At 44.7% G+C, this 15041-nt stretch overlaps 1 pseudogene; it reads right to left on the bottom strand.

The window, feature by feature from the left end:
• Nucleotides 1–14470, bottom strand: part of LOC147098188 (uncharacterized) — a 36674-nt pseudogene extending 22204 nt beyond the window's left edge.
• Nucleotides 14471–15041: the final 571 nt, after the last annotated feature.

The following is a 15041-nucleotide window of genomic DNA, read 5'->3' as shown; positions in this document are numbered from 1 at the left end:
GAGGAGCACTCTAGTCTGGTCAGTGTGAATGAGCAATGGAGACTGGTCAGAGTGAAGGAACAATGGAGACTGGTCAATGTGAAGGAGCAATGGAGAGTGGTCAGTGTGACGGAGAATTGGGGACGGGTCAGAGAGAAGGAGCAATGGGGCTGGTCATAGAGAAGGGTCAATGGGGACTGGTCAGAATGAAGGAGAAATGGAGACTGGTGAGATAGAAGGAGCAATGGGGGCTGGCCTGGATGTAGGAGCAATGAGGACTTGTCAGCGTGAAGGGGCAATGGGGACTGGTCATCGTGAAGGAGCAATGGAGACTGCTCAGAGTGATGGAGCAATGGAGACTGGTCAGTGTGAAGGAGCAATGGTGACTGGTCAGAACGAAGGAGCGATAGGGACTGGTCAGAGTGAAGGAGAATTGGGGACTGTTCAGAGGGAATGAGCAATGGGGACTAGTCAGAGTGCAGGAGCAATGTGGACAGCTCAGATTGAAGGAGCAATGAGGATTGTTCAGCTTGAAGGAATAATGGGGACTGTTCAGATTGAAGGACACATGGAGACTGGGCAGAGTGAAGCAGCAATGGGGACTGGTCAAAGTGATGGACAAATGGATACTGAACAGAGAGAAGTGCAATGGGGACTGGTCAGATTGAATGAGCAATGGGGACTGTTCCGAGTGAAGGAGCAATGGGGACTGGTCAGAGTTAAGGAGCAATGGGAACTGTTCAGAGTTAAGGAGCAACGGGGACTGGTAATGTGCAATTGAAATGGGCAGGGCGGATTTTCAATGGATACTGGACTGTGCAGTGTGCAGTTACAATGGGGAGTGAACAGGCTGCAGGTTCAATTCGAAGATATGAATCCACTCGTTTAAAATCAGCTTCTGGTTAATGCGAAGAAGCCAGTCCATTGCAAAAACAAGAGGTGGTGCCACTAATTGACAAACCTGCAGAATAGCTCGCTGTGGTTGAGAAGCGAGAACGATGTAATAAATTGCTGAATGTGTTGCATTATTATGATCCAATTAGTTTTAGACCCAGTTGCAGAGAGGCTGCAACCAGATGAAGTGGACAGCATCGCCTGAAGTGAAGCCAGCGTCAGAAAGGGCATACACCAGATGTTTGGACAGCCGGGTTCCCATAAGGGAGGCTCCGGTGGAATTGAAGCTGAGTAACTTTCTACCTTCACCTGTGCGTATTCCCTGATTATGGTGTCGGTGTGGGCTCCCTGGCTGAGCATGGATAAAACTTTGGAATATCAAAGTGTAATACCGCCAGCGACGGACCGAATGAAAGGTTTTCAATAAAGAAAAGTCGGTGTGCATTTAAAGAGAAATTAACCGACAGAAGCAAAACGTTACATTCATAAAACAACCTCACGTTACATTGACAGAAATTGCACTGGATCGGCAAGTTCGAGCAAAACGTTCAAATGAATTATACAAATAAACAGCTACTAAATTATCAACATCATTATTCACTGAATTATGCAACTCATGTTTTAAAGAAATATCCAAAGAAATGTTCTCCGAAATATCTACTCAATAATCTATCGAAATAAATACTGAAATATACAAAGAAATATCCATCCGATTATGCACCCAAACTTTGACCGAATTAAATTAAAATATCCAAAATTATCCACTCAAATAACCACTGAAGTAAATACTGAAACATCAAACGAATCTTTTACCGAATTATTCAAATAATAAACACAAATATTCAAAGAATTAAACACTCAAATATCTACAGTATTAAACACTGAAATATGCGAAGAATTTTACATAGAAACATAGAAAATAGGAGCAGGAGTAGGCCATTCGGCCCCTTGAGCCTGATCTACAATTTAATGAGATCAAGGCTGATCATCCAAACTTGGTAACCTGTCCCTGCTTTCTCCACATATCCCTTGATCCCTTTAACCTTAAGAAATATATCTAACTTCTTCTTGAATATATTTACTGAATTGACCTGAACTGCCTTGTGTGGTAGAGAAATCCACAGGTTCGCCACTCTCTGGGTGAAGAAATTCCTCATCATCTCAGTCCTGAATGGCTCACCCCTTATCCTTAGGCTGTGACCCCTGGTTCTGGACTCTCCCGCCATCGTTCCTGAATCTAGTCTGCCTAGTCCTGTTAGAACTTTATAAGTTTCAAGTGATCCTTTCTCATTCTTCTAAACTTTAGTGAATATAAGCCTAATCGACCCAATTTCTCCTCATACATCATTTCTGCCATCCCAGGTTTCAGTCTGGTGAATCTTCGCTGCACTCTCTCCATGGCAAGAACATCCTTCCTTAGATAAAGTGCACAAAACTGCACACAATACTCAATGTGTGGTCTCACCAAGGCCCCGTACAACTGCAGCAAGACATCCTTGCTCCTGTCCTCGAATCCTCTCGCTACGAAGGCCAACATACCATTTGCATTCTTAACCGCTTGGTGGACCTGCCTGCTTACCTTCAGCAACTGGTGCACAAGGTCACCCAGGTCTCGTTGCACTTCCCCTTTTCCCAATCTATTGCAATTCAGATAATAATCTGCCTTCCTGTTTTTGCCACCGAAGTTGGTAACCTCGCATTTATCCATGTTATATTGCATCTGCCATGCTTCTGCCCAATCACCCAATCTTTCCAAATCACACTGGAGTTTCTTGGCGTCCTCCTCACAGCACATACGCCACCCAGCTTTGTGACGTCTGCAAACTTGGAGATATTACATCCAATTCCCTCATCTAGATCATTAATATATACTGTGAATAGCTGGGGTCCATGGACCGATGCATGCGGTACCCCACTAGTCACTGCCTGCCACTCAGAAAAAGAGCCGTTTATTCCAACTCTTTGCTTCCTGCCTGCCAAACAGCTCTCTATCCAAGACAGTACCTTGCCACTAATCCCATGTGCTTTAACTTTGAACGCTAATCTCTTATGCGGGGCCTTATTGAAAGCCTTCTGACAGTGCACATCCACTGGTTCTCCCTTATCTATTCTACCAGTTACATCCTCAAAATATTCCAGTAGATTAGTCAAGCATGATTTACCTTTTGTAAATCGATGCTGACTTTGTCCGATTCTGTCACTGTTTTACAAGTGCTCTGTTATTACATATTTTATAATGGACTCTAGCATTTTCCCCACTACCGATGTCAGGTTTACCAGTCCATACTTAAACATTTTCTCTCTACCACCTTTTTAAAAAACATGTGTTACATTAGCTATCCTGCAATCCATGGTAACTGCTCCAGAGTCTATAGAATTTTGGAAGATGACCAGCAATGCATCTACTATTTCTAGGGCTGCATCATTTAGTACCCTCGCTTGCAGATTATCAGGTCCTGGGTATTTATCGGCCTTCACTCCCATCAATTTCCCTAACACCATTTCCCTACAAACACTGATTTCATTCAATTCCTCCCTCTCATTATACTATATGTTCCCCGACCTCTTTGGGATGTTATTTGTGTCCTCCTTTATGAAGACAGAACCAAAGTATGTATTTAATTGGTCTGCCTTTTCTTTGTTCCCCGTTATAAATTCCCCTGATTCTGATTGCAAGGGACCTACGCTTGACTGCACCAATCTTTTTTTCTTCACATATCTATATAAGATTTAACAGTCAGTTTTTATGTTCCTGCAAGCTTACTCTCATAATCTATTTTCCCCCTCTTAATTAATCCCTTTGTCCTCCTTTGCTGAATACTAAACTGCTCCCAATCCTCGAGTTTGCTGCTTTTTCTGGCCAAATGATATGTTCTCTCCTTGGATCTTATCCTATCTCTAATGTCCCTTGTTAGCCGTGGTTGAGTCACCGTTTTTGTTTTATTTTTATGCCAAACTGGGATGAACAAATTCTGTAGTTCATCCATGTGATCTTTAAATATTTGCCATTGCCTATCCGCCGTCAACACTTTAAGTGACGTTCCCCAATCCATCCTAGCCAACTTGTGCCTCATACCATCGTAGTTTCCTTTATTTACATTCAGGGGCCTAGTCTCTGTGTCAACTACATTACTCTCCATTTTAATGAAGAATTCTATTATATTATGATCACTCCAAACCAAGGGGCCTCGCACATCAAGATTGCAAATTAATCAGTTCACATTACATAATACCCAGTGTACGATGGCCTGATCTGTAGTGTGTTCCTCGACATATTGGTACAGGAAACCATATCATATACACTCTAGGAATTCCTCCTCCACAGTATTGTTAATAATTCGGTTAGCCCAATCTATATGTAGATTAAAGTCACCCATGAATACTGCTGTGCCCTTTTTGCATGCATCTATAATTTCCCGTTTAATGTCTTCCCCAAGATCAGCATTGCTGTTTGGAGGTCTGTATACAACTCCCACTAACGTTTTCTGCCCCTTGGTATTTCTCAGCTCTGGCCATACTGCTTCCACATCATCAGAGCTAATATACTTCCTTACTATTGTGTTAATCTCCTCTTTAACCAGCAATGCTACCCCACCTCATTTTCCTTTTATCATGTCGTTCCTGAATATTGAATACCCCTGGATGTTGTACTCCCAGTCTTGATCATGCTGGAGCCAAGTCTCCGTAATCACAATTATATCAAATCCATTTACATCTATTTGCGCAGCTAATTCATCCACCTTATTACAAATGCTCCTCACATTAAGACACAAACCCTACAGGTTTGATTTTGTAACACTCAGAGTCCTTTCGGAATTAGTATTTACTATAGCCCTGTTAGATTTACACCCTTGATTACTCTGCCTTCCACTTTTGCTTTTCTCCTTTTTAGCGTGTAAAGTTAAGGCACATGGGATTGGGGAAAGGTACTGACTTGGTAACTGGTTGGCAGACAGAAAGCAAAAAGTTGGAATAAACGGGTCTTTTTCCAAGTGGCAGGCAGTGACTAGTGGGGTACCACAGGGATCGGTCCTTGGACCCCAGCTATTCACAATATATATTAATGATCTAGACAAGGGAACTAGGTGAAATATCTCCAAATTTGCAACCGACACAAAGCTGGGTGGGCGTGTGTGCTGTGAGGAGAATGCCGAGAAACTCCAGGAAGATTTGGACAGGTTGGGTGATTGGGTAGAAGCATGGCAGATACACTATAACGTGGATAAATGTGAGGTTATCCACTTTGTTAGCAAAAACAGGAACGCAGGTTATTATCTGAATGGCAATAGATTGGGAGAAGGGGAAGTGCAACGAGACCTGGGTGTCCTTGTGCACCAGTCGCTGAAGCAGGTGCAGCAGGCAGTTAAGAAGGCAAATGATATGTTGGCTTTCATAGCGAGATGGTTTGAGTGCAGGAACAAGGATGTCCTGCTGCAGTTGTACAGGGCCTTGGTGAGACCACATCTTGAGTATTGTGTGCAGTTTTGGTCGCCTTATCTGAGGAAGGATGTTCTTGCCATGGAAGGAGTTCAGCGAATATTCACCAGACTGATACCTGGGATGGCAGGAATGACTTATGAGGAGAGATTGGATCGATTCGGCTTGTACTCGCTGGAGTTTAGAAGAATGAGAGGGGATCTCATCGAAACTTATAAAATTCTAACAGGACTAGACAGACTAGATGCTGGAATGATGTTCCCGATGGTCGGGGAGTCCAGAACCAGGGGTCACAGTCTAAGGTTAAGGGGTAAGCCATTTAGGACAGAAATGTGGAGGAATGTCTTCACCCAGACAGTGGTGAACCTGTGGAATTCTCCACCACAGAAGGCAGTACAGGCCAATTCATTAAATATATTCAAGAACGAATTGGATATATTTCTCAAGGCTAAAGGGATTAAGGGGTATGGGGAGAAAGGAGGGACTCGGTACTGAATTTGGATGACCAGCCATGATCGCATTGAATGGCAGATTGGCACGACGGGCCGAATGGCCTACTCCTGCTCCTATCTTCTATGTTTCTATGTTTCCTTCCGTTCTTTTGTTTCTATCCTTGCTTCCCTTTCCTCTGTCTCCCTGCACAGGTTCTAAGCCCCTGCCATTTCAGTTTAAATCCTCCCCAACAGCACTACCAACCACTTCTTCCTAATAAATACATTTTCCCTTCAGTTATTTGCTGAAGTTAACATTAAAATGTACAAATTTTGCTTTAACCACTGCTCGATCAAAATAGAACCTCCTTTTGAACTCATATTGATGGGCAGGCTAGTAAAAATAATATATTCAGAAGACATACTTTTCAGTTGCTGTGGTGTAGTTACTGTAATGACCCTACCTTCACAGAAACACCACAGTGCAGATACAGGCCATTTCGGCCCATCGAGCCTGCACCGACACATATCCCACCCGATCACCATAACCCCTACACCAACACATATCCCACCCTATCCCTGTAACCTCACGTATTTAATCCCCCTAACACTAAGGGTCAATTTATCATAGCCAATCGTCCTAACCGACACATCTTTGGACTGTGGGAGGAAACCGGAGCACCCGGAGAAAACCCACGCAAACACGGGGAGAATGTGCAAACTCCACACAGACAATCACCCGAGGCCAGATTCGAACCCGGGTCCCTAGCGCTGTGCGGCAACAGTGCTAACCACTATGCCACCGTGCTGCCCTTTGATAAACCACAGAATGATTGGTATATCTACAAATTACCTAAGTCCACATTAGTTTAGCAACAGTATGCGTTGCACAATAGCAACACAGAATTGCATTTTTCTGTGGCACCATTCATTTTCTGAGAACATTTCTAAGCACCAATTAATTTCTGAACTGTTAACACAGTTGTTGCAGCCAATGCGCAAACGTGTGGGATTCAATGGGCAACAATTTTAATTTTGCTGGTTTAAGACTGCAACACTGGCAACAACAACGGGTGAACTCTGAGAACTGTGCCACCTGCACAGAGACCTGGTTTAAAATAGTAACCGTGGTTTAACAACTCTGACAACGCAGCACTACCTAAATATTATAGGTGTAAATATCAGAATTAGACTTGAACACACAACTATTCGAATTAGATTCCGGAACTCTGGAAACCAAGTCAAAACATGCATATTGGATCGGACCTTATAAAGATAAATTATAACTACAGTGGAGTCGTTTCAAAAATGAAGCAGTGTAAAGATAACTGATAGGGTTGTATTCAATAATATGTTGCACGACTTACTAATTGGGAAAATATAGCAAGAACAGAGCAACTGCTTGCGCAACTCGCCTGCATTATCATGGTAATTTAGGACGCCCAATGATACACGGGAACTTGATGAGGAATAACCTGAAACCGCTACACTTTCCAATGTAATTTAGTTATAGTTAGCAGCACCTTTTGCAGTAAAACACAAAAACAGGACTGAGAGGACAAAATTGGACAGAGCTGAATCATGTGATCCACGGAAGTGCTCAAGGTGCAGACATGATTGAACATTGCTTCAAATTATAAATAAAATCAGACCTCAGAATTCGTAAACTTATACAACGTTGTGTTGTGTTTTAGCAAATATTACTGATATGCTCACTGTAGACAATTCAAAAGACATTTTGCTGAAATAGAAATAGTGACTGGGTAGTGCTTTCTTTCCTTCCAACAGCAGAGGAATCATTAATATACAGTTTCAATTATTTCAAAGTAAATTTTGGAGAAAGCGAGGGTCACGGTATTAATCAGCTCTGTGTAGTTATTTACATGGTACAGAGGTTAAATCAGGCGACCCTATATCGCACGTGATAATGACGTTTGATCCTGAAACCAGATTGCAAGACATTCAGTTCAGAATAAGCACGGTGACGTCACTAGAAGCTGGAGTGTGAAAGAATACACAACGTTAATTAAACCGGGAACATTAGGCTTAACCTGACATTACAGCTTACATAACTGTGCAAGAGAGGAATAAGAAAATCTGCCGCTTCGTCAGACAAGAAGCATGAGAAGCCATATAGTAAACAGAGATGTATTCAATTAGTATTTGTTTAAAACCACTTACCAGGAATACCAACGGCTGCGAGAATCGGGTAGTAAATAGCTTCTATCCGATGAAGTAGCGGGAGATCCATTTATTTTGAGGAGCGATGATTCCTGTTGTGATGGATATATCAGGCCCGGTGGAAACTGTGAAGTGACACATTGAAAGCAGCCCTTATTTCTATGGCAGGGAAATCTCCAGCGTGCAGTTCTGTCCCAGGGCAACTGATATTAGTTACAGTTATTTGAACAAACAGGTTGCGTAGTCACTTTACTCCCAGGTTAATACTTTTATGGGAATAAACGTTTCAAAGTAACACGTCAAACATTGGAATATTATCTTTGATCTGCTGGATAACAAAGATGCTAAATGGTAAAAAACAATTGATAAATGTTACAGGAGTTAGGTCAATGCGGGGGAGAACTGAGTGGGCTTTCCAGGGATCGGTGTTGGGACAGTTATCATTGCTAATTTACCTCAATAATAAAGGATAGAATGCTCAAAGTAAATTGATCAATTTGGCAGATGTTGTGAAATGAGGGAGGGCACTGTAAGTGGAAAAGAAAACTCAGAAACAACACTATGTTTTGGGCTGAAATGTTTCCGTAAAGCTAAGGCTATAGTAGCAAATGCCCTAGGAATCAAATACACTGAACAAGTCAAATCAAGGCAAACAGCAATCAACAAAATCAGTAAAATAATGTCTACAGATCGCAAACAAAGAGTACATGAGAACATAAGAATATAAGAACATAAGAATTAAGAACATGATTAGCCCATACATTATAGGCCCCCAAACAGTCAGGGGGAGATAGCAGAAAAGATATATAGGCAAATCTCAGAGACGTTTAGAAATAATAGGGTAATAATAGTAGGGGATTTCAACTTCCACAATATTAATTGGGATTGTCAGAGTGTGAAAGGCTTAGAGGGTGCGGAATTCATAAAGTGCATCCAGGAGCGCTTTTTGAGCCAGCACATAGAAAGTCCTACAAGAGAGGGGCGGTACTGGAGCTAATTCTAGGGAATGTAGCCGGGCAAGTGGTAGAAGTGTCATTAGAAGAGCATTTTGGTGACAGTCACCATAATTCGGCGAGATTTAAGGTAGACATGGAAAAGGACAAAGATGGACCTCAAATAAAATTTCTAAATTGGTGGAAGGCCGATTTTAATATGATCAGGCAGGATCTGGCCAAAGTGGACTGGGACCAGCTACCTGTAGGAAAGTCCACATCAGAGCAGTGGGAGTCTTTCAGAAAGGAGACATAGAGAGTACAATGGCAACATGTTCCCGTAAATGTCCAGGGTGGACTAACATTTCGAGGAAACCCTGGTTGTCAAGGGATATACAAGAATGGATTACGAAAAAAAGGGAGGCTTTTGGCAGATACAAAGGACTAAAACAGTGGGAGACCTAGTGGAGTACAGAAAGTGCAGGGGGGGTATTTTAAAAATAAATTAGGAGAGCAAAGAGGGGGCATAAAAAATTCTGGCGGGCAAAATAAAGTAAAATCTCAAGGTGTTTTATAAGTATATTAAGCGCAAGAGGATAACCAGGGAAAGAGTAGGGCCCATTAGGGGCCAAAGTGGCAAATTTTGTGTAAAGCTGGAAGATGTAGGTGAGGTTATAAATTAATATTTTGCATCTGTGTTCACTATGGAGAAGGACAACGTAGGCATAGAAATCAGGCAGGGGGATTGTGATATACTTGAACAAATTAGTTTTGAGATGAAGGATGTACTAGCGGTTTTAGTGGGCTTAATAGTGGATAAATCCCCAGGCCCAGACGAGATGTATCCCAGGCTGCTGTGTGAGGCAAGGGAGGAAATTGCAGGGGCTCTGACACAAATATTCAGAACCTCTCTGGCCACAGGTGACTGGAGGACAGCTAACGTAGTACCGTTATTCCAGATGGATAGTAGGGATAAACCAGGGAATTTACAGGCCAGTGAGCCTACATCAGTGGTAGGGAAACTAATGGAAAATATTTTGAAGGACAGAATTAGTCTCCACTTGGAGAGACAAGAATTAATCAAGGATAGTCAACATGGCTTTGACAGGGGGAGATTATGTCTAACCAATTTGATTGCATTTTTCGATGGGGTGACTAGGTGTGTTAATGAGGGTGGTGCAGTTGATTTAGTCTACACGGAATTCAGTAAGGCTTTTCAAAAAGTCCCGCTTGGGAGGCTGGTCAAGAAGGTAAGAGCCCATGGGATCCAGTGCAATTTGCCACATTGGATCCAATATTGGCTTCGTGGCAGAATGCAGAGGCTGATGGTCGAAAGTTGCTTTTGTGACTGGAAGTCTGTGTGCAGTGCTATACCGCAGGGATCGGTGCTGGGTCCTTTGCTGTTTGTAGTGTACATTAATGATTTAGATGTGAATGTGGAAGATATGATCAGTAAGTTTGCAGATGACACAAAAATTGGTGGAGTGGTAAATAGCACAGAGTGAAGCCTCAGGCTACAGGATGATATAGACGGGTTGGTTAAATGGGCTGAACAGTGGCAAATGGAATTTAACCCTGAAAAGTGTGAGTTAATGAATTTTGGGTGGACTGACAAAACAAGGGAATACACAATGAATTGTAGGACCCTAGGAAGGGCAGAGTTTCAAATGGTCTTGGAGTGCATGTTCGTAAATCCCTGAAGGCAGCAGGACAGGTAGAATATGTCGTTAAAAAGTCATATGGGATAATTGCCTTCATTAGTCGAGGCATAGAATATAAGAGCAGAGAGGTTATGATGGAGCTGTGCCAAATGCTAGTTAGGCCGCAGCTGGAATACTGTGTGCAGTTCTGTTCGACACACTATAGGAAGGATGTGATTGCATTGGAGAGGCTGCAGAGGAGATTCACCAGGATGTTACTTGGGCTGCAGCGCTTCAGCTATGAAGAGAGACTGGACAGGCTGGGGTTGTTTTCCTTAGAGCAGAGAAGTCTGAGGAGGGGAAGTGATCAAGGTGTACAAAGTTATGAGGGGCATAGATATGGTAGATAGAACGGAAATTTTCCCATTAGTAGAGGGGTCAATAACCAGGGGGAATAGTTTCAAGATAAGGGGCAGGAGGTTTAGAGGGGTTTGGAGGACAAACTTTTCACCCAGAGGGTGGTTGGAATCTGGAACTCACTGCCTGAAAGGGTGGTAGATTCAGGAAACCTCACAACATTAAAGAAGCATTTAGATGACCACTTGAAATGCCATAGCATACAAGGCTACGGACCAAGTGCTGGAAAATGGGATTAGAATAGACAGGGCTTGATGGCCGGCGCGGACACGATGGGCCAAAGGGCCTCTTTCTGTGCTGTGTAACTCTCTGGGCTGGATTTTGATTCAGGGGCGGGCTGGCATCGTGTAATCCGCATTTTGTGTTTTCCACCCGAATCAAAATCGATCTGGGAGATTGATGCGAATTTAACTTAATTGGCCAATTGAGTTCCAGCATTTGGGAACCCATGGCAAATGAGTTTCTCCAGTTTGAAAGTTGCATCCGATGACATCATCATTGCTGCTGCATTTAAGGCCTGCAACAAGCCTTCGTTCTTCTGCAGACTGCCAACCTTTTGGCCTTTCATGCTAGAGGGATCTGGAGGCAGACTGGCCAGTGAAGGATTTAGGTCTGCTCCTAGATTTGACGATGTTGCCCTGCAGGCTTTAGTTGAGGGAGCAAGAGCTCATAAAGAGGTGCTTTCCATTCTTCAGGGAGGAAGAAGCTTCCCCAGCAGACCAAGGCTGTGTGTATCCAGGTGGCAGAGGAGGTCAACTCATTATCAGTAACCCACAGAACCTGGATTCAGTGCAGAAAGATATTTCATGACATTCTGCGCACTGGAAAAGTGAGTATGAATTTCCCATATCCATCAAATTGATCCCCATTGCCTTTCCTCACCAGCACTCAGCTTAACAATCTCTTCCTCCACATTCCACTTGACAATGACATCCATGCACCCTTATCCATTCCCTTTCTCTCTATGGTCACATTCACCTAACTATTCGATTTTGCAGCCCTCACACTCATTATCACTATGATGCTATGAAAACAATGGACAACACACAGGGAGGGCCCTTGGTCTTGCCACGTCACTCCCTGTTTGTCTCCTTCTAAGTATCTATGCTATGGAATCTCTACACTCAATCCTTCATTCGCACTCAACCTCCACTTATCTCCCTCATTGCAGGAAAACAGGGCTCACAATAAGCAAGAAAGAGCGAGGACAGGAGGAGGGCTACCCTCAGTAGCCCACCTCACCACCTGGGAGGAGGTGGTCCTAGAGATCGTAGGAGTGGAGGAAGATGCAGAAGTGGGGGATGGACAGACAGATGCATCACAGCAAGCTGATGACAGAATAGTTTTCCATCTCTCTCATTGACATTGCATGAGTCGCTCATAATGATTCTGAAGCTCTAACAGATGGAGTTATGATCATCTGCAATAAGCAATGTGCATGTAATCTTGGCATCTCTGACTCTTTCCTTTACTCCCACACAGGACCATCGCAAGCACTCGTCCTACTAGCCAGGAGGAAGAGCCTGAGCCTCCAGACTCCTCAGAGGAAGCTGCAACCTCTGAGGCCGCAGCATCACCAGGATTCAGGGCACCCAGCACCAGCGCAGACACTCACACCTCGGTGGGACCTTCGGGACATAGAGTAATGTTGTCACCTGGTGCATCACAGTTCACAAGTGAGCATCAGCAGATTGCGGAGACAGGAACAGCAGTGGAGAATCCTACTCAGAGGGCGCAGGACTCTGCCCTCTCGGCTCAGCTGCATGTCGACCATCTGCCTCTGGGGTCATCTATAAGATGAGCGGTGCTGGAACTCCAGGAACAGAGGTGTCTCTGGCAGGTTTGTTCTCCGGGGTCGCTGCGAGTGTGCAGCGAATGGAGTATTCCATTGGAAACATGAGCAGAGCATTTGTGGAGTCATTGGCGCATGAACGCATCACCATGGAAAAGTTGGCAACCTCCTTGGAACTGATAAGTCGCCAGAGGACATGGTGTGTGTTCAGAATAAAATGACATCTCTGGAGGAGCGATGGTCATCTATTGAACAGAGAAACCAGACCTTCATGGAAGTCCTTCTGAGTAGAACTGCCAGTGCAGATACGGGTCCCCATGCTGCCCCTGATGTGCAGCAGCTTGCTCTCAAGCCACTTGCAAGCGCTGAGGGGGACCTGACCCATGAGAGGGAAGTTGGTGGCAGACATCAAGGAAGTAGGGGCGAAGCTCCAAGTGCTCACACTTCCATGCCACTGCAGAGCCCCACCACAGTACAGATCCAAATGAGATTGCCATCGCAAACACCTGCACAGCTGCAGGAGCAGCAGACTGTTGACGAGCCCTCACAGTTTCACAACCCAAGAGGACGCCCGCCAAACGTGTCAAGACAGGAGCAGCAGGAAAGTGAGCAAGGCGCCTCCACATCTGCTGAATCCACTGGGGAAGCACCACGTAGGAGCACACATAAGAGAAAGAGATTGCACAAATAGTCGCAAAGGTAGGCACTTGGGTGCAATTTGATGTTTTATTTGGAAAAGCCATCAGATGAATAAAGTAAATAAAAATCTGACGGCTACTGCTGTATTTGTGGCATGTGTAATTTCGCTAATGGGACTTTCACATTGAGTGCTTAGGATTACTTGCAATTGTCAGTATGGTGGTCAAATTGCTAGGAGTCAGCTGGTTCTTGGCCATTGTCGATGCTCAGGTAAGAAGATGCGAGGCAAAATTGCTTGTGTGGCTAGGCTAAGCAAATCTCGCCAATAGGAGTGCGTTCCTTGGATCCCGGGCAGCTGTGGTCTCGCGTACGGCTGCCGTTGGTTGATGGGCCTCTGCAAGTTTTTGGTTTTCGCTCTTCTCTTCCTTCTCCTCCACCTCCTCCTCCTCCTCCTCCTCATCTGAGGAGGATATGTGAGGAGCCAATTGGTCCTCAGGAATATGCAAGCCACGACACTGTGCCATGTTGTGAAGTGCACAGCAAACCACAACGATTCTGGAGACCCTGGCTGCTGAGTACTGCAGGGCTCCACCTGATCTATCCAGGCATCTGAAGCGCATCTTCAGCAAACCGATGGTTTGCTCAATTATGGTCCTGGTGGAAATGTGGCTGGAGTTTTGGCTCTCCTCAGCTTCTTTGGATGGGCTCCTCAACGGCGTCATTAGCCACGTCCTCGGGGATATCCCTTGTCTCCAAGTAGCCATCCGTTAAGTTGGTCTGGTGGACTGAATAGCGGAGGCACACAAGACTGGCGCAGTATGAAGGAGTCTTTGCAACTGCCAGGGTACTTGGCACAAACATGCAAACTTCCCTTCTTGTGGTCACACACCAGCTGAACGTTACGGGAGTGGAAGCCCTTGCAGTTGACAAAAATACCGGGATTGCGATGGGGTGCATAAAGGGCCACATGTGTGCAGTCAACGATGCCCTGCACCCTTGGAAAGCCTGCCATGCCGTGACACTTGTATGATCTTTGGTGAAATTAAGGTGATTGTGCATGATGGCAAAGAGGGCATCGGTTACCTGCATGATGCAAGACTGTGCAGCCACCTGAGAGATGACGTTCATGTCTGCTGCTGATCCCTGGAATAGTCCTGAGGCAAAAAGGTTGAGTTCGGTGGTGAATTTGCCGGCCACTGGTCAGGGTGTTCCACCTGGTCCACTGGGCTGCAGGTATTACTGCAGCATTGCATAGATGTCACTCATTGCCTCTCGCGAAAGTCGGAGCCGCCTTTGGCACTGCTGCTCACTTATGTTGAGGTAGCTAATCCTCTGTCTGTAGACCCTGTTTGGGGGGTATCTCCTGCACCAAAGGGCTTCCATGCGCTGGCTCCTTCTGGCCTGTACAGCTTCAGATGGGTGAGCAGCAGCTTGGCGCTCCTGCTGGTGCTGCTGCTGTTGGTGCTGCTGCTGTTCAAGGTTCTGCTGGTGCCACAGCTGGTCTTCATCCTCATCAAATGTCCAGAAGGGAAAGAAATAAATTGCTCCCATGCTTCTGGTAAACGCCACAGTTGAGGAAGTGCTCAGTCAAGCTGGCGAGAGGGGTTTCCCAGAAGGTCACACTTTATAAGTATATTAAGGGCAAGAGGATAACCAGGGAAAGGGTTGGGCCCATTAGGGACCAAAGTGGCAATCTGTG

The sequence above is a fragment of the Somniosus microcephalus genome, chromosome 29 (genome assembly GCF_052327205.1).
Source record: "Somniosus microcephalus isolate GS21.2 chromosome 29, FLI_Smic_1.0, whole genome shotgun sequence".
In the NCBI taxonomy this organism is placed as follows: Eukaryota; Metazoa; Chordata; class Chondrichthyes; order Squaliformes; family Somniosidae; genus Somniosus; species Somniosus microcephalus.
The sequence above is the reverse complement of the archived record's forward strand: the minus strand, read 5'-3'. Positions and strand labels throughout refer to the sequence as shown.